Source organism: Camellia sinensis, chromosome 1, assembly GCF_055761805.1.
Source record: "Camellia sinensis isolate YWXY chromosome 1, ASM5576180v1, whole genome shotgun sequence".
Lineage (NCBI taxonomy): Eukaryota > Viridiplantae > Streptophyta > Magnoliopsida > Ericales > Theaceae > Camellia > Camellia sinensis.
Window position 1 is genome coordinate 41,547,732 of NC_138961.1, and position 24,212 is coordinate 41,571,943.

The following is a 24,212-nucleotide window of genomic DNA, read 5'->3' on the forward strand; positions in this document are numbered from 1 at the left end:
AACGACGTCGTTTTGGTGAGGCTTAACCACAGCCGTCGGATCATCCACTCTAGAGGATCACTCTAGAGAGTTACTCTAGAGGATCCGCTCGCCTTTGTTTTTAGTCCAAATCTAGCGGGTCAAAGTGGCCGTTTTGCCGGCTTGCTCATGAGCCGGCAATGCAATATACTTAGCATAAAAAAGCAATTCACCAAAACACAATCATACATTTTCTTTGCTCAATGGGGCTTCCATGCTTAAGCTTGAGCATGTCATGGCTAGTACACAATTTGCATATTCATCTAATACTCTTATCTTGTTTAAGCATGCTCATCTCTAGCTTTACTACTACCATACCCAGCTCCAGGCTAATGTGGAACGAGACCGACAGGCTTTCATTGCTGGCAATCAAGGCCAAAATAATTCAGGATTCACTGTATGTTTTGAGCTCCTGGAATGACTCTATCCACTTCTGTCAATGGCAGGGCGTTACGTGTAGCCGCAGGCATCAGAGGGTCACTGCCTTGGACTTACATTCTCGGGAACTGGTGGGATCGATATCACCACACCTCGGGAATCTAAGCTTTCTGAGGGAATTACTAATTCAGAACAATAGCTTTGGCGATGAAATTCCCCCAGAAATTGGCCGTTTGCCAAGGCTGCAGATTTTGCAGCTGAGCAACAATTTAATTGGTGGTCAAATTCCTGTAAATATATCTCGTTGTGCTAACCTCATTTCCATGGATTTTTCTCACAATGGGTTGGTAGGAGAAGTTCCTGTGGAGTTGGGATCCTTGTGGAAGCTCGAAATAGTAATTACGGAGGCCAACAATCTTACAGGGAGTATCTCTCCTTTCACGAATTTGTCATCTCTTCGCGACCTGTCTTTAGATAACAACAACTTTGACGGCAGCATTCCTGATGGTTTTGATCGATTGAAGAATCTTCAGATACTCGCACTCGGCATAAACAGGTTGTCCGGTGTCATCCCTGCATCGCTCTTCAACCACTATTCTCTCACAACTTTTGATGTCACTATCAACCAAATTCAGGGAAGTCTTCCCTGGGACATGGGAATCACTCTTCCCAATCTTGAATTCTTCAGCATTGGTGAAAACCAATTTACAGGATCAATTCCGGTTTCAATATCGAATGCATCAAAACTCTATTGCCTAGAAATGGTTCAAAACAAACTTACTGGAAAGGTTCCTAATTTATCGAGGCTTCAAAACGTCGAGTGGCTACTCCTTGCAAACAATCAGCTTGGATCCAGGGAAGCTGATGACTTGAACTTTATCTTTTCTTTGATCAATGCCACCAATTTACATCATTTGGAAGTGAACATCAACAATTTTGGGTCCAAGTTTCCAGAATACATCGGTAATCTCTCGAGAAACCTTAAATATTTGAGTCTACACCATAATCATATATTCGGAAGCATTCCACCTGGGATTGTAAATCTTGTTGGCTTGCAGAGTTTGACTATGCAGCTTAACCAATTCATTGGTACTATTCCAAGTGACATTGGAAAGCTTCAAAATCTACACAGGTTGAATCTCTTCAGCAATTCATTGTCTGGTAACATTCCATCTTCCCTAGGAAATCTGAGTTTGTTAAGTAAACTTGTTTTAGGACTAAATAATTTTTAGGGAAACATTCCTCCGAGCCTAGGGAATTGTAGTAATTTGCAAATGTTGTCTCTTTGTCAAAACAACCTTACTGGTGCCATACCAAAACAAGTTGTTTCTATCTCATCCTAATCTATATATCTAGGCCTATCCCAAAACCAATTGAGTGGTTCTCTTCCCACGGAAGTTGCAAATTTGATAAACCTTGGTTACTTGGATGTCTCGTACAACTTGTTATCCAGTGAAATTCCGAGCACTCTAGGCAGCTGCACAAGCCTGGAAACGCTGCATTTGGGGAACAACTTTTTCAACGGAACCATTCCTTCTTCTTTGAGTTTCTTGAGTGGCCTTGTAGAGTTGGGCCTCGCAAACAATAAGTTGTCTGGTGAAATTCCTATGTACTTGGAGAGCTTTATCTTCTTGCAAAATTTGAATCTGTCTTTTAATAATTTTGAAGGTGTAGTATCAACAAAAGGTGTATTCAGTAATGCAAGTGCACTATCAGTGGTGGGAAACAGTAAGCTCTGTGGGGGTGTAGCTGAATTGAAGCTACCTAAATGTAACTTGAAAGTGGATGAAAAGAGGAGATCAAATAGTGCCTTAGCTTTAGCACTCTCTATAACCTGTGGTTTTGTAGGACTAGCTCTCATGGAGTGTGTTCTATATCTTTGCTGGTTTAGGAAGAGAAGAAAAGATACTCCTTCATATTCATCAAAAAACTTACTCTTGAGGGTGTCTTACCAAACTCTTGTTAAAGCCACTGATGGCTTCTCATCATTCAATTTAATCGGTGTTGGTAGTTTCGGGTCTGTGTACAAAGGAGTTATTGATGGAAGAATTGTCGCTGCGAAGGTACTTAATCTTTTGTGACATGGAGCTTCGAAGAGTTTTGTATCCAAATGTGAGGCACTAAGAAACATCAGACATCGGAATCTTGTCAAGGTGCTAACGGCATGTTCGACGATAGATTATCAGGGTCATGACTTCAAGGCCCTGGTTTATGAGTTCATGGTCAATGGGAGCCTTGAAGAGTGGTTACATCCAAATTGCAATGAAGATTTGTCAAATGAAGAGTTTAAGAAGCTAAACCTTCTGCAAAGACTAAATATTATCATTGATGTTGTTTGTGCCCTGAATTATCTTCACAACCAGGCCCAATCCCCAATAGTCCACTGTGATCTTAAGCCAAGCAACATTCTTCTGAACAAAGATATGACCGAGCATGTTGGTGATTTTGGGTTAGCAAAATTCCTTGCTGACCATGCCACCCATGGCTTGTCTGCAAATGCAACTTGCTCTATTGGCATAAGGGGAACAATAGGTTACATTTCTCCAGGTGAATATGCCTTCATTTATTCTTAATTGTTTCGTGCATCAAAAAGTGTAAAGAAAATTGCATGTGTGATTTGGACCACACATTATTTTTTCTGTGCATAGTTCTCTGACTTTTTCTGTTTGTGGAGCATTTTTGTCTTTTATATCTTATAATTTTTTCCCCTTACAATGGCATTTTTGCTTGCAGAATATGGTATGGGATGTAAGGTCTCAGCATATGGTGATATCTACAGTTTTGGCATCCTTGTGTTAGAAATGTTTACTGGGAAGAGACCCACCAATGAAATGTTTAAAGATGGGTTAAGCCTCCATAGCTTTGTGAAAGAGGCTTTGCCCTGCAGTGTACCAGAGATTTCAGAGCCAACACTTTTTATGATCAAAGGGGAAGAAGAAGAACGCTTCATAAGAGGTGAAAAGACTGTGGAGTGCTTGAGCTTGATACTTGAAATTGGAGTCAATTGTTCTTTAGAATTGCCTAGAGAAAGAATGGACATTGATGATGTTGCAACTAAATTGCATTTCATCAAAGACACTCTTCTAGGATCTGAAACACATTGAAAGACATGAATTTATGAGGAAATCAATATTGGAATGTAATGCTTTTGTCTTAATAATCTCCCTCTTAGAATTTGCAATGTGTTGATCGGATTTATTTTGGGTGTGATTCTCATTACATCAAATTTAAATGTACATCACAAATTCAAATTTTATATATGTTCCTTGCACGTGAATTTTATTTTATTTTTTTTCTTTTCTCGTTCAAAATGTTAATAATACATGATGAAGGGATAGGATTGTAATAAAATTCAAAGTGTAGAGATCAAATTATTTAAATTAAAATTAGTAGGACCAAAATAAAATTTTGCTCAAAATAGAGGGATCAATTGTATAAATTACCCTTTTTCAACTACAATCCTATTTTGATTTACCCTTGAACACAAATCCGTAACCGTGCATTGGTCAGGCAAAATCAATCTGTGAGTTCTTCATCTTCACTCTCTTTACTTGTTTATGAAATTTTAATAATGGAAGACTACAGTTGTTTTCTCTAATTTCTTTGCTATAATTTGTGAGCCTTAATTTATTTGAGGATATAATTGTTTGGCCCTAATTATCAGTTAGGGCTATAATTGTTCAAGTTACTTAGCACTGTTAATAATGGCTTTTCACTGTTTTAGTTGTTGCCCTCAGTTAGCCCTAATTATATAGTTGTTGCCCTAATTTGTGTTGTGTTGTTCTGTCCTTGAATTCAATTTATTGTTATATATGCTTATATGTGTGAATGTAATAAATCAATTCTAATTCTAATTCTATGCTTAATGCTATTTTTCATTGGTTTGGTGCTTCAATGGAAATCTCTAATCGTTGTTGTGCTCTAATTTATGAAAACATATTATTTGCAGATAGTCATTGTGAATTTGTGTGGATTTTTTATTATATAGCCATGCCTCTTAAGAAGTATATTTTCGGATATGAAAAAAGAAAAAGAAGCAAAAAGTAGAAAAAATTGTCCAATCTTAATCAGGAGCACTTGCTAAAAATTTGTTGATAGCGAGAAACAAATAGAAGGGCCTCTCGAACCCCCTTAAAACTTAGGGCTGGCCCGAACTCCTGAACACCAGTTTAAATACACCTGCATTTCATTTTCATGGGTTCAATAGTGGCTTTCTCTTCTGTGAAACAAACAAACTCATCTAAAAGGTAAATAAACTCGAATCACACAAGTACATTACATTATCATTCACACATAGACTAAATAGGAAATAATCTGATTATCAAATTATTTATACACTTTGTGAGATATAGATTCCCAGTTTGAAGATAAAAGTACAAGCATAATCATCTTCCTTTTTGACGAAGTGTTTACCATTTATGACCACTTTGACAAGCATCAAGCTTCATTGTCCTGCAATTTAGTTACCAAAGAGCAAAATGAGTGCCTAAATATGAACTCACATTCTAGATTGGTTCGGTGGTTAACATAATTCTTGGAGTTCAAACACATAAAAGCATTATTAATTATTTAAATCATCATTAATCCAATTGAATCTTTTAGATTACCCACACAAGGGCATAATGGCCAATATTTTAATGCTAAACAAATGGAAAAAATGTAATGAATTTATTACAAAATGACATGACAAGGGTCGTGTATTATCTTCGACTTGAAGGCTAGCAATGAAAGGCGATCCGCCTCATTACCACCAAACAAGCCTGTAAGTGGATCGGATTCGGATCGGATCTGTCAAAATCCGAATCCGATCCGATTAAGACAAACCCGAATCCGATCCGAATCCGTTTAGTCCATATCCGATTATAGATATCCGAATCCGAATCTGATGATTTCGGATATCCGATCCATTTATTTATTTATTGAGCTATAATTTTATATAATTTGATTTTTTTATTTTTATTTTTTCATTTTGTGTTTTTTTCATTCAAATTGAGAATAATCGGATCGGATCGGATTTTTGCATATTCAATCCGTTTAATAAACGGATTAGGATTATCGGATTATCGGATCGGATTTTTTGTAAACGGATTCGGATTATCGGATCGTATTCGGGTCGGATTCGGATTAAATCCGAACCATTGACAGCCCTACCACCAAAGGTACTAGCTGTAGTGGCTGCCGGGAGCATTCCTACATGTAGCAATGTCATGACCATAAGACATAACTGGAGCAGTTGGGAATTTATTCCTGAAATTTGAAATGTTATTTTTCTAATTCTGTTTTGTATGCAGAGTTGGCCTTAATTGGGTTGTGATTAAAGATTCCACAATGGCAGGACTGTACTGCACGTGAATTAATTTGTCTTTTTCTTTTTTCTTTTTTCCCTTCAACTTCACCACAGTGGGAAAACAAAATGGAAAATGTGCATTGTTTCCATTGCTCAACTTGCTTGCATAACTTGCCCACGATGGAGAGTCCTGGAATTGATAGCCCACCCTTTAGACTGTGTGATGAGTGATAACATATTTTGTGGTTGCATAGAAGTAACTAATAATGCTTTCATCCATTACATCCATTTCTGGTGCATTAATTGCATATATACTTCTAACTCCAAAGTATGAGTTATTTGCTATTTTGGCATATTGAAACCCTTCTTACACATTCGGGAGTACATTGACATAAGTTAAACATTGAGAACCGAATTCAAACACTTTTGTACATTGAAAATTAAATTGACATAATTTAGACATTGTGGACCAAAAAGACATAAAGTTCGTACTTTAGGGACTAAAATTGAAAAATCTAAAACCCCTGGAGATATTGATTTGTGATTATAATTCAATTTGAAATAATGAATAGCAATCATAATCAAACAATCAACAACAAAATCAGCACAACAATTTAACGTGAAAAAAAATCACTATTGGAGCACCTCCAATTGTGATAAAAAATCACGAGCCAAAATAACAAAACAATCCACTAAGAAGATAAAAAGAAATTACACACGAGAGCCCTCAATTACCTAGTTATTCCATGCCCCAATTGAACCAAACCCGATGTGCCTCTTCCACCACCTTCTTCATCTCGGAATTACTTTACCCAACGTTGAATCCACAACGCCGATGTCGAATCCACGACGATGAGCCATTCCAGAATCCACCGATGAACACCTCTCTCTTTTTGTAAATGAAAGAATAAAAACAACCCTTGATATTTGACAATATGTAATTCATTGATCAATCCATCATCTTCTATACATCAAGGAAACTGGTATATAAACACCCTCTTAGAACACTTTGTATTTTACTCCTCTCTGAGAATCTACAAGGGTTCAACCCTAAAAATAGCAAATGACACACTTTATACTAAACAAAAAGTCACGATCGAAGACCGCTCTAGCGGTGTGAGTAAAGGCAGTGCAAACATATAGGCTAACCTGCTTGAGTGCAACATCTACCGCTCTAGCGGTAAAACTTGCATCTCAGAAGTTCAGAACGCAAGTCATACTGGATGATCTACTTCACCGCTCGAGCGCACAAATGACCGTTCGAGTTGTCAAACAACTTTGACCTCGTCCTTCGTCAGCAAAGTGGCAAATAAGAATGCTCAAGTCACAATATGAAATGTCAGCACAAACTTCTCTAGCATAAGCACAACTCGGGTTGGATTCACATCTAAATTCTCATAATTCACAGAAACAATAGAGTAAATAAAAATACAACTGAATAAAATTTTATTTAATGGGATTGCCAATTACAAAAACTATAATTAACCTACCTCTAATTATTATGCCATTTTTTGGTACTGGCACTGTCATGAATTGCAGTAGGATCTTATTAAGTCTTGGATGCTGACAAGAAATTTAGTTCCCAAGTGTAGTTCCTGTGTAGTGCATATATGTTGGTGCTTTGGTGGTAATTGTGACTTGGCCTCTTGCCAACTCCTATTGTTTTGTATTTTCTTAGGCTATTCTGTGAAGTCTATTGACCTTTGTGGGGGTATATGTAGAGTCCAACATAAGCAATCTAAGTCTGTTGACATTAGTGGGGGGACTTGTGAATTGAGTATATTGCCTATAAAGGAATTTCCTATTTCATTAAATTGTATAATCACATGAACCATTTTTTTTTAATATAGTGTTACTAGAATTCATATAAATTTATACAATTTTTTTTTTACTTATTTAATATTTTAAAAGGGAAAATCTATGACGCACACTTTTAAATTGGGGAATTGATGCTTTTCATTGTTACAAGGATTGCCATCAAGTGTAGTTGCAGCTATGCAAGATCTGAGTGTGTTTTCTTTGGAGTGAATGGAAGTTTCAATTTTGTTTGGTGTTGAAATTTTAATGTTTTAGCCTCGGGTATTCTATCTGGATGGGTTGTTTTTGTTGGTATTTTTGGGTTAAAAATTAAGTCTACTTATCATCAGATTCTTTTATTAATTCCTATTATCTTCGAGCTAATAATTTTTTTTTATTTGATCACAAAAAAAAAAAAAAAAAGCAAAATGGGGCACATCATAAAAGTAACGATTTTGTGTGGTGAAATTTATGAATATTCGTGGTGTGTTATGTTAATTTGTGTAAAAAGTTACTATGAAAAATTTATAGTATCCACCCTAAAGTAGGGGTGGAGTGGACTTGTGCCTAATGGCCTGCCAAGCTCACCCAAGTCTGCCCATGATTTATAGGACTTGGTATTATGATTTGGGCTCATGAGGTCAGGTTGGGAAAAATATTCTGGCCCAATTATGATATAGGCACTACAAGAAAAATAGGATGTAGTGACATTTTTTTATGGCGTATTTCAAAAACATCATGAAATCTGTCAAGAATTTTCAAATTCCTAAAAAATTAAATTATATCATCTCCTTTTGTGCGCCGATTATTAGAAAACAGGGGTTAACATTATGCCGTTAAAATAAGATAATTAAATTATTCATTATTTCTTTTTAAGGTAGTTGTACTTGTAGGAAATTCAAATCAATTAAAAGGACTAATAAATGTGAATGTTTGATTAAGATTGCGTATGATTTTTGCGAATGTTTTGGTAAATTTATGATTAACTGATGTTTTCTAGGCATTTCAATATGTTAAAACGTTTTCCTTGTTTGTTTGTTTATAATATCACACATACTAATCTTTAATTTCTCTTTTGTCTACATTTTAATAACTCTATAAGTGGGTGAGAGAGTGACATTAGAATGAGATAATGACTTCAGTGCTTGTAATAATAGTTGTTTTGACTTCATGCATTTAGGTTGATGGAAAGAACCATAAGATGGGCTGTAGTTGCCTTCATTGTAATTACTATAGTATTAGAATTTTCTTTTATTGGGTTGATAGTCAATGTCTGCCTTAAGAATCCAACTATTTAGTCTATTTTTTCATGTCTAACTTCTTTCTATTCAGATTTGTCTTTTTTCCTTTTGACCTATTTCAAGTGCTAGTAATTCTCAGGCTCTTGGGAGATAGAGTTTCCTTTGATTACAGTGGGAAAAAGCTTTGATGATCTTGTGAATGACAAAGAATGGAATTGGATGATTCAATTATATATCATCATTTTGTTGAAGAGGATGGATGACTTGAAGATGAAGTTATTTTTAGAGAATTTGGAGAGCATACTCCATATTTTTTTTAAAAAAAAAATGAGAAAATATTAACAATTTTTATTTTTATTTTTTTGTATTTAGTTAACATATTGCGTTATAAGGTTTTTTTGTTTTTGTTGTTTTTTTTTTTTTGGTTATGGAAAATTGAAAAATGAGTACTGACTCACATTATGGTATATATTTTGACAATGATGATGGATAATAGGTTTGCTTTCAACAAAAGTCAAAAACATCTTTAATTATAATTTGTTTTTTTTTAAAAAAAAGAAAAAAGAAAAAGAAAAGGTGGTGTTTTTCATAAAAACGTCGCAAAATGTCGTCATAATTACATCATAGTTAACTCATCTGACGGACATAGTTAACAGAAGTTAAGAATTAGTGTTACTTTTAAAAAACACTGTCCAAACTCTTTAGTGGAATTTTTAAGACACCAGAAAGATACGACAACGGCTATATCAGTGACGGATTTTCTCTTATTGGGTTGAGCTTGTCGGTTGGTCTTCTTGATTTGCTTAATCAGAGCCAATCTTCAACAAATCTCCACTTGGCGAGGATTCTCTATCCAACATAGTGTCCGTTGCATTGTACCCGAAGGTACTCATTGGTGAGAAATGTTGATCAAGTCCAAGTAGTATTTGAACTTGAACCCATATACCACCTTAGTGCACATGTCGGCAGGATTATTTGTAGTGCCAATCTTTTGAAGCAGGACATCTCCTTCATTCACTATTTCTCAAACGAAGTGGAATCGGACATCAATATGCTTGGTATGGGAATGATGGACTTGGTTCTTTGCCAAACAAATGGCACTCTGGCTGTCACAGTACACCTCCATGTGCTTCTGTACAATCCCCCAAGTCCTCGATCAATCCATGTAGCCAGATGGCTTCTTTGAATGCTTCTATTATTGCCATGTACGCTGCCTCTGTAGTAGACAAAGCTACCATTGACTGAAGCATTGACCTCGAATTCATCGGACCTTTAGCGAGAGTAAACAAATACCATGTTGTTGACTGGCATTTGTCCAAATCCCTAGCATAATTTGAGTCCACATATCCAACCAGATTTTGTTCGAGTCGGCTATCTCTCTCAAACTTCAATCCCAAATTAATTGTGCTATGTATGTACCTTAGGATCCATTTCACTACTTGTCAGTGACCTTTCCACGAATTATGCATATACCTACTTACCATACTCACAGCATGTGAGATGTCAAGCCTTGTACAAACCATAGCATACATCAATGCACCAACTGCATTAGCATATGGAATCTTTTTTTTTTTTTTTTTGAACAAATTAGCATATGGAATCTGAGCCATATACTTGCACTCTTTCTCTGTGTGCAAAGACATCGAAGCACTAAGCTTCGCTCAAGCGCTCGAGCGCAAGAAGTTGCACCCATCGACGTACAAAAGTTGCACCGCTCGAGCGCAAGAAACTATACTCAAGCTAAGAATACCAACTCCCAGAAGTTTTACAGACAGAAGACTACCGCTCGAGCTCAAGAAAGGCCGCTCGAGCCAAGACCGGTCGAGTGCAAGAAACTTCTCTTGAGTGAAGAATACCACCTCCCAATAGTTTTGCAAACCTACAAAAGTACTGAGAGTTCACAAAAACAGCTCGAGTGCAAGAAGTGTTGCTCGAGCAAAGGAGCAAAATTCTAGGCCACAACCGTTTGAAAAACATGCTACTAACTTGTTCCAAACGCAACCAACACATCCCAATAGCCAAACTTAAAGAGAAATAAGGGGAAACAAGACAATAACAACTATATATGATAATGAAACTCGAATCCAAAACATCAACGGATCGGGTCTAAACCAGAATTGCTATAATGCACATGATAATCCATAACTGCACCACATGGTAATGTTGGGACCCACATAATTCTTGTAGTGATTTCTCAATCACCCCAAGCTTTCATTCTCTTTAAGTCTAGTGAAAGAGTGGAAACTTTCCATTTATTGTTCCAATAAAAATAGCCGTGTGTTGTTGTGATGAAAGGGTGCCCATTATACTATTTAGTAGTTTTGCAGGGTTCAAACATGTGGCGACCCTAATTTTATTATTTATTATTATTATGATTATTATTATTATTTATTTTATTTTTGGCTTTATTAATTGTGTGGTTGCATGAGAATTTAATGTGTTATTTAGTTAATTTAAGGAAAATTTACCTATAAGTCCTAGTTTCTGAAAAGTTGAACCATTTAGTCCTAAAAGTTTTCTTATGCTCCATTTAGTCCCATTTGCACATCAATCTAATGTTTGAAACATTAAATTGATGTTCGAAAACATCATCATCAACATTAAGCATTAAACATCATCAAACATTAAACATTAAACATTATTCATCATCAACATTAAACATCAAACATCATGGCAAGGCACCGTTTAGTCCCACTACCTACATCAGTAACATCAACAACATCATCAACATCATCAAAACATTATCCATCAAACATCAGACATAAAACATTATTCTTCAACATTAAATATTATTCATCATTATCAAACATTAAACATTAAACATCATCATCAACATTAAACATTAAACATCATCAAACATTAAATATTAAACATTATTCATCATCAACATTAAACATTAAACATCATGGCAAGGGATCTTATCTGAAATTCTCATCATCAACCCGTCGCTATGGCCATACCCGTCACTATGGCCAGATCTGAAATTCTCATCATCAACCCGTCGCTATGGCGATATATCATCATCAACCCATCGCTATGGCCAGATCTGAAATTCTCAGATTGAAGGGCTTTGAAGCTTTAGTACATCTCTCGGTGGTGAATCCGCCATCGCCGCCGTGATATGGCAAGGGATCGGTCTTTGATCTAACAGATCTGTGCACAACGATCTCGAAAGACGCGAAGCAGATGATGCCTGGCGGGGATTTCCGATGGCGGAGGAAGCACAGAGGTTACGCGGCAGTCATGGTGGCGGAGGAGGAGGAGGCGACGACGTGGGAGGCGTCGGAAGAGGAGGTGAAGAGAGAGAGATGTTGATCATGGCGTTGATGTTGCAGACGCTGATGTTGCGATGTTGCAGACGTTGATGTTCACCATTTTTCTCTCCGATCCGATGTTCTCAATGTGAAATCAACATATATATATATATATAGATTAATGAATCTGATGTTTTGAATCTGATGTTTTGATGTTTGAATCTGATGAATCTGATAGAGATCATCAAAAACTCAAAATCCGTTTGATGTTATTGAAGTTGTAGTTGATGTGGATGATGTTCAATGGTTATTAACATTGGGATAGGACCTAACGGTTCATAAGAAAATTCATAGGACCAAATGGGTTACAAGATACAAATTTGGGATTTATTGGTGCATTCCCCTTAATTTAATGTGTTAGTTAATTAGAAATAATTAATTTAAATATTTATTTGTATATATATTTAATCTTATATTTATATTTATATTTATATATATTATAATTATGTTGTATTATATAATATAATATATTATAATAGTTATTAAGTTAGAATAGGATTAGGATTCAATCATAAGAAAAAAAGAAGGGAAAATCGGTCTAAGGTCCCTATCCAACTTTTAGTAATAGATTAGGTCCACAATCTGTTCTTTTGTAGTCTAAGGTCCCTCACCCCATTCCCACTCCTAAACTCACCCATCTCACACCACTCTCACCACCACCACCGCCGGAATCTCGCTACTCTCTTCCACTCCTCCAAATCCCCAAACTCAACCTTCTTTCTTTCTTCCCCATTATTATAAACACTCTGCTTCTAAAATTTTCCAGAACCTGCTTCATCTCTCTCTCTCTGTGGTGGCCATCGAGTCTCTCCTGGTTTTTCATAATCTCAAGTTCATTTTGAGGTTGTTGTTGGACAATATGATGGCTACACTGAGGACCCGACAGTTTCAGACAACTCAAATACTGCCACTTTTGCAACTATGATTCTGCGAATTCACAATGAAATATAGGAATGTGTGATATAAGATATCTACACAAAGTGAAGCATTCTATCACAGATCTGGCGCACTCTCGAGTATTCGTTTCTGGGTTCTATTGCTGGGGTTAGGAGTTCCTCACTGCTCTCTTGTTCTTTAGTGGTTCCTTCTAAACAACAAATACTTGAACATCCCCAAAAACAAAACTAGGGAAATTCTAGTTTTCCCCAGATTTCTTCTTGTTTCACTAGATTATTATGTTGTTTTTTCAGATTTGTTCTGATTTCATAGATTATTTTTTGTGGGTTTAGTGAGAGATTGATCGATTGATTGATTTGTTGGGTGGGAGATGGTGAACAACCCAAATTGCTATTATCCAGTACATGGTGGTTTTACGACAACTGTTGTTTGGTTTTATTCCTTGATATCTCAATCTTATGTAAATTTACTGAAGTTCAGATCTGCCATTTATTCGGTTAGGTGCAGCACTTGAGTTGTTGCTATTTCACAAGCAGCTCAGGTAATGCTTGCTCTCGTCACAGGCCGAGCATGTAAGCAAATCAGATTGAATTTTCTTTGGATTGTGTGATTTTTCTCTTGATGTGTGAATTTTCTCTTGATGTGTGATTTTTCTCTGGACATGTTTGTGAAGCAAGTTGAAGCATATGCAACTAAATTGTTTCTGCACAATCAAACTTCAGATGTATACTTGTGGAATAAACACTTGTCTGACTATATCCATGCTGGTGATCGTTATGCTGCTGTTGAATGCTTTATAGATATGAATAGATCGAACGTAGACTGTGATAGCGTGACACTTGTAATTGCTCTTTCTGCCGTTACGGGGAGCAATGATTTATTAGAGTTGGGGCAGCAAATTCATGGCATGGCAATGAAATTGGGTTTCAATTTAGATGTTACAGTTGCAAATAGTCTTATTAACATGTATTCAAAGGCTGGGTGCCTAAGTTTTGCACGCAAAGTATTTGCTAGCATGGAGGAATTGGATTTAGTTTCATGGAACTCGATGATAACTACTTATGCACAAAGTGACTTAGGGGAGGAATCTGTGACCCACTATCTAGGTCTGTTGAGTGACGGCTTCAGACCTGATAATTATACGTTAGCAAGTGTTTTGAGGGCATGCTCTTCACTTACTTCAGGATTGTCTCTTGTTGAACAAATTCATGTTCATGCATTGAAAACTGGGATCGTAATGGACAATTAATTCATATCACCAGAAATTGATTTGGCAGTTCGCCAAGCGTGTCTTATGGCGATTGCTCTCAATCTTGTCGCAGTGGAGTTTGTAAGTGACTGCAAACCCGTTATTCATCTTCGTGTCGCAGTGGAATTTTCTCTGGACGTATGAATTTTCTCTGTGCCGACTTGCAGTTCATAGTTTTCACACCTGTGTTGACAGGTAACAAAAATACCCATTAGAGAAAACCTAAAAGCTAAGAAGGTGTCCAATAGAAACCCATATTCATGTTTCTTTTATATACATATATATCCAAAAATTCAAGTCTTGTATTTTTGTTAATATAATACGGTTCAGTTTGTCAAGATTTTGGATTTTCTCTGGTAAAGGATTTGAATTTTCTCTGGTTTCATAGAGAAAAGATCCTATACAAAAACAAACAATTTTGTTCAGATAAATTTCATTTTTCTCTAGAGAGAAGGGAAATTTCTCTGGATTGGAGAGGAAGAATTTTTCTAGTTTGGGTTGGAAATGGAGAATTTCTCTGGGTTAAGTGAATTTCTCTGGATTGGAGATGAGAATTTCTCTGGTTTTCAGTGAATTTCTCTATGCAGTCCAGAATTTCTCTGGAAATTTTTTTTGAGAAGTTGCCTTTCTTTCTCACCTTTGAGAAGCAAGGAAGTGAGTTGAGGTAGGGGAATTCCTATGTTCAAAAAAAAAAGAGCAGAGAAATTTAGAAAGTTTAGGGAAGTCCGGAGAAATTTTCAAAATTTCTCTAGACCAATTTTCTCTGACTTGAATTTTCTCTGGATTGATGTTGAGGGACCTTAGACATCATGAAAATATTTGATGTCCTTTATAATGTAAAATCATAATATCAGGGACCTTAAAAAAAATACCCCAAAAAAGAAAGAAAAGAGAAGTGTAGGGTGCGGCAACAAGCCGAGAGAGAGAGAGAGAGAGAGTAATCCGAGAAAAAAAAAAGAGTGATGAGTGTGTGGCGTGAAAAGAGAGGAGAAAAAGAAAAAAGAAAAAGAAAAAAAAGGGGTTAGGGTTTTGTTTTGGTGACTCCATTAATTCTCCAAATATTTCTTTGATCTTCAAAAAAATATTGTGAGTACAAAACCCACTTCCCTTGATTTATGTTTAATTTGTTGTTTTTATTTATTTATTTTTATTTATTTGATGTTAGTTTGATTTTGTATTTATATAAAGATAATAGATTGATTTTAATTATTTTGATTAGTTGTGTATGTAAGGTTCAGGGTTTTTAGATGATGGATTAATTTTAATTATTTTGTTTAGTTGTGTATGCAAGGTTTAGGGTTTTTAGTCGATTGATTGATTTTAATTATTTTGATTAGTTGTGTTTGTCAGTTTTAGGGTTTTTATATGATTTATTTTATGGTTGTAATCACACTCATGGTTATATGAAATTAAAATTAATTAGGAACCCATAGATAAATTTCTTATACTCCACCATGTCTCCATGGATTGTTGTTTTATTTGAGTGTTGGTGAGAAAGAGTATAAAAAAAAGAGTGAGAATTATGAGATTTATTTGAATGCCTTATGCTTGGCATTGTTATGTTTGTTCTCAAGAGTGAGATGTTTTGTGTATGTATATTGTTGCCTCGTTCTCATGAGTAGACGAGTGCTTTGATTTACGCGTGTACGTCTATGCTAACCATCGGGGGAGTGTGAGTCAAACTCGGGACGATATCCCCGTGCAAGTTTGGCTTCGGAGTGGTGTTAGGTATACGGGAGGCACATGGGATATATGTGTAGGCCGAAAGTGGAGAGTCGAACTAGTAGAGTTAAGGTACAAAAAATTTAATCAGGAGTTTATTAGTATAGTGTGAATTGTATTGATTTGTACATCTTGAAAAATAGTAAACGACCTCGATAAATTATGAAATTTGAGCAGAGGCATGTATACGTGATTCTAGACAACTTTTGTGTTTTAACTTTTTATTAAAAAAAAACGATTGGAACTTATAATCGGATAATCTTGGTTATTATAGTTTAGATTCATTTTAGCAATGCAAATTTTAGAGGCTGTTTTAACCCACGAAACGAGTTCATTTTTGTTGGTTTCACGCAAACTGAAGTAAAACGTTATTCTGCACACTTTTCATGTTTTGAACTTTTCCGAAAAAAATTATCTTAGGACAGTTTTTCCTCGTTTTCAGCTTCAGATTTTTCGATTGAATTCCATCTAGGTTTTCTATCAAGTTTTTCTCTCAACCTGTTCAGTTACTGTTAAATTAGTTCGTTTTGTCTTTTAGGAAATTCGATTCTATACAACTTTTATTCTTTGAGTTTTGGTCAATTCGAATTATTTAAGTATGAAACGATGCATTTTTATACTTCTTTAGCAAGTTATTTACGATTAAATTATACTAACTTTATTTTGCAGGATGGTGGGCCTTACTAACTTTTTATGCAGGACTGACCCACCATATTTTTATTTCTATTTTGTTTATTTTATATTCAATTTATATTTCGTTGTGTACGGGTAAGAAACTAAACGCCACCCTATCACGAGAAACTATCTATTCGTCTCGGTGCGGATGGAACTACTTGTCTTGTCCCGTAACAAGAAATAAATGTTTTGTTGTTTGTGTCTGGTGGACACGTGGGTGTTAAATCTTGTACTCATACCAGTATACCTGTATACTGACCCGTTTTGTCTCTTGGCAACTTGGGATGCGTTCTATTTGAGCGCAACCGAGCTTTTTTTGCAGGATTAGTTGAGGCTATGGTGGTGACAAGAAATAACTATAATCGTAGGACTTGTCGTTTGGACTTCTTTTGTTTTTCTTGAACTTAGGGTTGTTAGTAGTTTATGTATTTTTTTATTTTTTTTATGACCTTAGTATTGAGATATTTTGGCATGGTTTGTAACCGTACATTATTTAAGTTATTTTGACTATGTGTTGTTACTTTAATATTAGAGGTATTAGTTAGTTATGAAATTATGGTAAATGGTTTAGTTGGCATTTAGTTTTTTTTGTTTCACCCTTAGGATTTGAATGATGGAATATTATTGGGGTTTAGTCCTAATTTAATATTTAATTGTCTGAATTTTGGGGCGTGACAAAACATGTAATGTCCCAACCTTCGGGCGGTTAATAAATTAAATACTCTTCAAATTTATAATTTTAGATAAACTAACAATCTCAAATATACAAATCAATCTTAAAAAATAATTACACAAATGTCTACAAAATATTATATAATGGTGGGCCCAAAATCTCTAACACAAACAATCCCTTTAATGCTTCAACCCCGATTGCCACTAAATTGCTCCGCACCTAAAAAAAAATTAACTCGGGAAGTATACGATATAACATGAATAACAAGATTAGGATGGAGAATAAATTAACAGGGATCCAATAAATTACAACATTGCATAAACAATACGATTCAAATTAACAAATAATTTACTAAATTGCATCAATAATTCACTCAACAAATGATAATTTATCCATGACCAAATACTCATTCCTACTCAGTACATGATCAGTGATCGGCCTAACTTACCTCAACCAAGTACAACCGCTTCTCTGGGCATATTGGTGCAAGCTATTGGCAAGGTCTATTCGATCCATATATGGAGTATTTTCACGTCATTTAATCAGACAAATTAACATTGTCAACACATGATTACTTCATAGAATTTTATCAAATGACGAGAATAATCAAACGAATCAACAATGAATAATTCTACAGAAGTTATCAAATGACCAGAATAATCAAGATGTGTACAAATGAGAAGTAATCAAAATAAAACTCTTTGTAAAGATATTTAAAAGAAACCATATTGTATATCAACCAGTTATCTCAAATCAATTCTTTCGTCGCCAACACTTTAATCATCTGATGTTTTACCATAGATCTCCAAATGTGGTAGATTAAAATTTTAGTGTACAAGATATGTAAAGTTTGGCAAAATCTGCAACTTTTCTCTTAATAAAATTAATAACTCTCATTCTAAATACTCCCTAACTAAACTCAAAATAATATTACAAATGGAGGGAAGAGAGAGAAAACAAGCTGAGAGAGATGAAACAGACAGAGAGAGGGAAAGAGAATGCCGAAGCATAAAAGAGATGAAAGAATGAGCAAACTTTCCTCAATTTATATGAGGGGAAATATTACTGTCCCCCAAACTTTCTTGCATTTTTTAATTTGACTTTTAGATTTTGATTAATATTAATTTTATGTCAAACTTTTAAAATTTTGATTAATTTGGCCCCCTGCTGTCACATTTCATCTACAATTAGACAAAATATGCTAACATGGTACTAAAATTCATTTGAAATTTTAGTTTACCCCCAAAACTATATCTTAAAAATCAATTTGCCCTCAAATATATATAAAAAAAAATTAAATTTAAATATTTAATAAATAATTTTTTTATCTCAATAATTAAAAAATTAAATTTTAAATAATACACACTTTGCAAAAAAATAATAAATAATATAAAAATCCTTATTCAGAATTATTTTGAGACTATGAAGTATGGATAATTCGACAAACATATCGTGCCCGTACCGGATACTTACCGACGTAAGATATTTTTGCATATGTACCAGGTACACAAACACGTACTCAAATTTTTTCTTCTTAATTTTTGACGTACCCAGACATATCTAGTATATACCCAAGTCATGCCGTATCTCAGTCGAAACAATATTTTCTTCTACTACAAAGATAAAATACCTTTTATTAGACTTCTTTCTCATTGTTAGTTTTGTGATTAGCATGGTTTTAAAATTAAGTTATTGTTTGTAAGTTATTTAATAAAATAATATTTAATTTTGGTTTCTCTTGTACTTGTACTTTTGGCATTAAATGTCAATTGTATGTTAGATTTAACAAATTAAACCATTTAATTAATTTTTGTATTTTTTCAAATTAAAAACAAATATTTTTTTTATAAACGTATTAAGTCGTACCCGTATCGTATCAATACCAGTACTCAAATATGTGCTTGTGTTTCATAGGTCTCAAATTATCTCGAGTTAATCTTGAAGAAAGTTATTGAGCCTAAAATTTCTTGGTTGTTCTATGTGTTTGTGTGCGCACGATTGTAACTAGTTTATTACCTAATTTAATTTTAATAAAATTGATCAACTAATAGTAATTTCAAAATTGAGTGGGAAAAAAATTTCAAAATTCGGTTAGTACCCGGTATGGGTGAGACATGTTTGTCGAAGTATCCATGCTTCATAGTCTCAAGATAATTCTAAATGAAGGTTTTTATATATTTTTTATATTTTTTTTGCAAAGTATATATTATTTAAAATTTATTTTTTTCATTATCAAGATAAAAAAATTATTTATTAAATATTTAAATTTAATTATTTTTATATTTTGGAAGCAAATTGATTTTTAAGGTATATTTTGGGGGACAAAATGAAATTCTAAATGAACTTTGGTGTCACGTCAGCATAATTCGTCCAATTGTAGACGGAATGTGACAACATGAGCTAAATTGATCAAAAGTTTGAAAGTTTGAGTGTAAAATTGATATTAATCGAAATCTGAAAGTCAAATTAAAAAATGTATAAAAATTTTGGGAACAAAAATTATATTTTCCCTTATAATGAATAAAACTTGGGGGCAAGAAAAAGAAAAAAATAAAATAAAATAAAGGACATGCAAATGGAGGAGGAGAAGCCTGGCATGGTATGGCATGTGTTGCCTATCAATCAAAGATGAATAGGGTACGGGAAAGGATGGGGGTGGTCGGCCACATTTTTTTATTTATTTTTATTTTTTTAAGAAAGGAAGAAAGATGGTAAATGGGATAGAAAAATTTGTTTTAAAAAAGATGAACCAAATATTATTATTAATGATGAGATGAAAATAAAAGAGATAAAATAAATATAAGGGAGTAAATTAGGTTCTCATATAAAAATCTTACCATCAAACTATTATAATAAATCACCAATACCTTTTACTAAATATTAATATCTCAAAAATATGAGATTTCACAATTTATCCCCTTTAAACAAATTTTGTCCTCGAAATTCACTAAAACCTAATACTCCAAAATTTAATAACGAATAACTTAAATCACTTGCTTCCACTGTGCACTCTGACATAAACAACGAATAATTTTTTTTAGCCTCAATTATTGATCATCATTTTTTCCCCCTCAAATATCAACCAATTTTTGTTTTATTATTATTTTTTTAAACCTCAAATATTATCCACCCAATAGATCCCATGTAAGACCTAATCCCCACACTCTAATACCATTTTGTAATGCCCCAACTTCCTAGCCATTAATAAATTGAATGCCCCTCAAATTTACAATTTTAGATAAACTAATAATCTAAAATATACAAATCAGTCGCCAAAAATAATAAGACAAATCTCTCCAAAATATTATATAATGGTGAGCCCAAAATCTGTAACACAAATAATCCCTTTAATACTTCAACCTCAATTGCCACTAAATTGTTCCACACCTGAAAAATAAATCAACTCAGGAAATATTAAATACAACAGGAATAATAAGATTCGGATAGAGAATAAATCAACAAGGATCGAATAAATTACGACATTGCATAAACAATACGATTTGATAATTTACCAAATTGCATCAACAAATCACTAAACATATGATAATTTATCCTGGACCAAATATCCAGTCCTACTCAGTACATGACCAGTGACCTGCCTCACCCACCTCACCTAAGCACAACCGTTTATCCGAACATATTGGTGCAAGTTATTGGCAAAGTCTGCTCGATCAATATACGAAGTATTTCTACATCATTTAGTCAGACAAATCAACATTGTCAATACAAGATAACTTCATAGAATTTTATCAAATGACTGAAATAATCAAACGAATCAACAATGAATAATTCTACAGAATTTATCAAATGACCAAAATAATTAAAAGGAGTACAAATTAGAAGTAATAAAAATAAAACTCTTTGTAAAGAAATTTAAAAGAAAGCATATTGTATACCACCCAGTTATCTCAAATCAATTCGTTCATCACCAATACTTTAATCATCTGATATTTTACCATAGATCTCCAAATGTAGCAGATTAATATTCTAATGCACAAAGTATATATGATTTGACAAAATTTATAACTTTTTTTTCTATAAAATTAGTAACTCCCACTCTGAACACTTTCAAACTAAATTCAAAATTTTATTACAAATGGAGAGAGAGAGAGAGAGAGAGAGATGAAACAGACAGAGGGAGAGAGAATGCCAGAGCATAAAAGGGATGAAAGAATGAGCAAATTTTCCTCAATTTATAATGAAAAAAACATGGGGGCAAAGGAGAAGAAAAAATAAAATAACCTAAAAGGACATGTAAATAGAGGAGGAGAAGCATGGCATGGCATGGCATGTGTTGCCTATCAATCATAGATCAATAGGGTATGGGAAAAGATGGGGGCGGTTGGCTAAGTTTTTTTTTTATTTTTGTTTGTGTGTGTCTATTTATATAGGTGAATTGGTGGCTTTTCGAAAGGTCATGGTGATTTTTCAATAAAAAGACACATCTCTTTTCTATCAAAACACACAACTCTTCCATGGAATAGGTACAAAGAACAGATATGACTGTTCTTTCAAACAAATTCAAATTTTGAATCGAATCTGGTTCAATTTTGACCCAAAAATATAACAAATAAATTTAATTTTAAATTAAATAAATTTTTTCTTAAAACCATACTCAAATGGTGCACTTTGTAGTCAATTTCTCATTCACCTATTAATGGTTTCCAACCCATTTTTCCAACATTACGAAGGGGAAGCGCAATTCATATTGCCCTCGAATTACCAAAGGAAAGCACAATTCATCTTGACCCTGAATTTACCAAAGAGAAGCACAATTCATCTTGCTCCTGAATTTTCTAGAAGGCAAAGCAATTCATCTTGCCCCTGAATTTCCTAAGAGGTAGAACAATTTATCTTGCCCCCGAATTTCCCAAGGGGTATGCTCTCAAATTTCCCAGGAGGCAGAGCAATTCATCTTGCCCCGTGAGGATTTCATCTTAGTATGGCATATTTGACCAAAATAAAAGTCTCCATCCAAATCTCAAATTTGGCTGCTTATCTGACCAAAGAAGGGGTAATAATATCTCCATGCTGGGAATAAGAATGCATAAAATTCATACTTCACAAATAATAAAAATCCAATATAATAACTGATAAAAATATATTCATACTCGGAATAATAAAGCATAAAATTCATACTTCGCTGATAATAAAAATCCGACATAATAATTGATAATAATATCTCCATGCTCGGATTAATAATGCATAAGAATTCATGCACCGTAAATAATAAAAGTTCGACATAATAACTGATAATAATATTTTGATGCTTGGATTAATAATTCAAAAAAATTCATAGTCTTGACGATGAAGCCAATGTCTTTTTGTAGGGACATACGAATCATGCTTCAATTGATTTAGCCATATTCTGGCTCATTCACTCCTCTTGGCCCCAGGTTTTGGTGTGAAGTAATCATGGCAAAATTTTCAAGATCTTGACAAATTTAGGAGTTGCAAGGAAATTAGTTTCACTGCTTGTCTACAATTGCTCATTCATGAATTGATTTTATTGATATCAAAGCTACTTTTGCCAAAGCTATTGCTACCAAAGCAGTAATTGGTGGATCGGCCATGAGAGTAATTAGTTTCACACTTGTTTTGAGAAGAACATCTTCTTTTGAGATTTGAGAAAAGAACATCTTCTTTTACGATTCAAAATGTCCACCTACAAAATCGAGAATAGTATTTAATAGGTCGTATCATTGATAGAAGGGCACTCCAACATTAAAGTTGGTAACACTCTACGGAGAATGCCCAATATTACAAATGCTTAACTCTTTTTGTTTAAATTTTTTTTTCTCACTTTTTTATATAAAAATTTATTAAGTAAATATTCAATATAATTATTTTAATAAAGTCAGGAGTCTAATTGGTATTTCGAATAGTTTTGGGGGGTAAAATGAAGCTTCAAACGAAGTTTCGATGACGTTCGCAAGTTCCATCTGATTATAGATGACAAAATTCATCCAAAATTGAATAGCTTATATAAAAAATTGAAGGCCTGAAATTAAAAAGGAAAACAAACTCACATCACACGTACATTACATTATCATTCTCTTGTATTGACTGAATCCAAAATAATCTAGTAATCATATAGTATTATTTATACAATTTGTGATAATCATAACCCTCTTCCTTTTTGACTTACTGTTCACATTTCTCACTGTTTTGACGAGCATCAAGCTTCATATTGTCCTGTAATTTAGTTACCAAAGAGAAAAAAATGTACATGTCAGTGTACGGTATAAATTTGAACTCAATCAAGATTGGTTCCAAACTCTAACATAATTCCTACAATTCAAGCACGTAAAATTGATTGTTCAAATCACCATTAATAGTCTTGTAGAATACCCACATTATGTGATTGAATTGCATAATGTGGGTATTAATACAGATTGACTTGATAACTGTTGATTTTATTCTTTTAAGGTCCATCAAAGTGCATTAGATTTTAAGAATTGTCCTAGTATTATATTCTATAAAAAAACCTGTCAGAAGAGTTCTTTCCATATTAATGAAATTGGATTGTTTTCAATTGATATTTTTTGATTGGAAAAGAATAAGCTCATTTGAAATCTCACACTAGAAAACATGCCATGCTCGCTTCCATTATCGTCCAATAATCTATGTAGTGTCCTGTTAACAAGGACAAACCATGGAGGATCAAAACAAATGTTAGAGAAACAATAAGAGCAATTCCATAGAAGAATGAACTTAGAAATATTGAGCAAGACCTTTTCAATTTAGCACCTAGTTCGAAGTTTGTCTTTTAGGAGTTTGTTCTTGACCAAATGAAGTTCATGGAGGATATTACTTATGCTCATTTGACCTTGTGGTGACTCCGTAGAGCATGCCACTCCAATATTGACCATGGAAATCGAACATTCCACAATTTTGCAGCGATTGTTCACTTGAATTGTTGTTGCTCTAGTCTCTTTTTCCTCATTGTCTAGGAGTACCG

At 34.1% G+C, this 24,212-nt stretch overlaps 1 pseudogene; it reads left to right on the plus strand.

Moving 5' to 3' along the window:
- Nucleotides 1-350: 350 nt before the first annotated feature.
- LOC114313523 (uncharacterized) lies at nucleotides 351-3,500 on the plus strand (annotated as a pseudogene).
- The last annotated feature ends 20,712 nt before the right edge of the window (nucleotides 3,501-24,212 follow it).